General features: G+C 45.0%; 1 long non-coding RNA gene across 1 annotated transcript; it reads left to right on the forward strand.

Annotated features, from left to right (window-relative positions):
* Window positions 1–326: 326 nt before the first annotated feature.
* Window positions 327–906, forward strand: LOC138124095 (uncharacterized). Its single transcript, XR_011157001.1, has 2 exons — window positions 327–602; window positions 662–906. It is a non-coding gene; the product is annotated as an uncharacterized lncRNA (long non-coding RNA).
* The last annotated feature ends 220 nt before the right edge of the window (window positions 907–1,126 follow it).

Genomic DNA, 1,126 nt, shown 5'->3' on the forward strand with positions numbered 1-1,126 from the left:
AAAAAGAATCCAAATCAGAGCAAGCGTTGCAAAATCATATGCAAATAAACTGTATAGTGTTCTAACTAATATGATGTGTCATTACCTCAATTGGAATTTACATACCTCACCTTACAAAAAATAATATTCATATTAATGCATTCATTCATTCATTCGTTCGTTCATTCATTCATTCATTCATTCATTCATCAATTCATATAATTTCACTTCGGTCAGCATTACGTCAATTATTTTATGTATGTAAGTCATGAATCATAATTGTGTCATTTTGAAAACTTGACTGATGATATTGCATTTTCTTGGACCTCTTCGATATCACTTGGTACTGTTACGAGGTCTAATGTACCACCACATTAGGACCATCGTACGACGGTTGGTGAGGGCAAATGACGGGTCAGCGTGGGGGAGAGAGAGATTTGGTCACTTGAATACTGTCGGCGAAAAGAACATCAACGGTAGACCCGCCGCGAATTAGTGTCCCAGGCTATTAGTGACAAAACCCGGGGAAAAAGGTTTGCGTCATCGCCGTCGTGCGGATCAACCCTGGGACACTCGTAATATATCGCCGTTGAGCGGATCAAGGGGGGTCACCCGACCAAAGAGTAAGTTGAAACTCCTTATCTCTCCGAAAGTAACAACCACGCCATTTTGTGGCGAGCAGGCTTCACCGTCAACAGTATCACCACCGGGGACGAGAGACGCCGTTTCCTCCCCAGGTCCACCTGGACCCATCACGCAGCAGCAATCAAGGTCACCCGCCCACACCATCCAGCCCCGACATCAACCCTAGCCGGAGACTGCTCCGGGCGAGCACGGAGCTGTCCACCTGCGACCCAGCACCGGAAACCCAGAGATCCACAGTGTGAATCAGATCAACATTAGCCGAACAATATACCATTAAATCCAGCACAAGTGTAAAACTATTCCCCCCCCCCTGCGGAGTTACACAGCGTTACGTACAACCCTGGGCTTCTCAATAAGAAGGGTTGTAACAGTACCTATATCGGAACTTGAATGAAACATTTTTCCCATTTGCTCAGGTTTGACAAATCACAGACGTGATAGAACTGTCCAAACGAAACTAACAAGTGAAATACACATACTTGGTTTTCAATGCACATCATGC

This window comes from Tenebrio molitor, chromosome 2 (genome assembly GCF_963966145.1).
Source record: "Tenebrio molitor chromosome 2, icTenMoli1.1, whole genome shotgun sequence".
Lineage (NCBI taxonomy): Eukaryota > Metazoa > Arthropoda > Insecta > Coleoptera > Tenebrionidae > Tenebrio > Tenebrio molitor.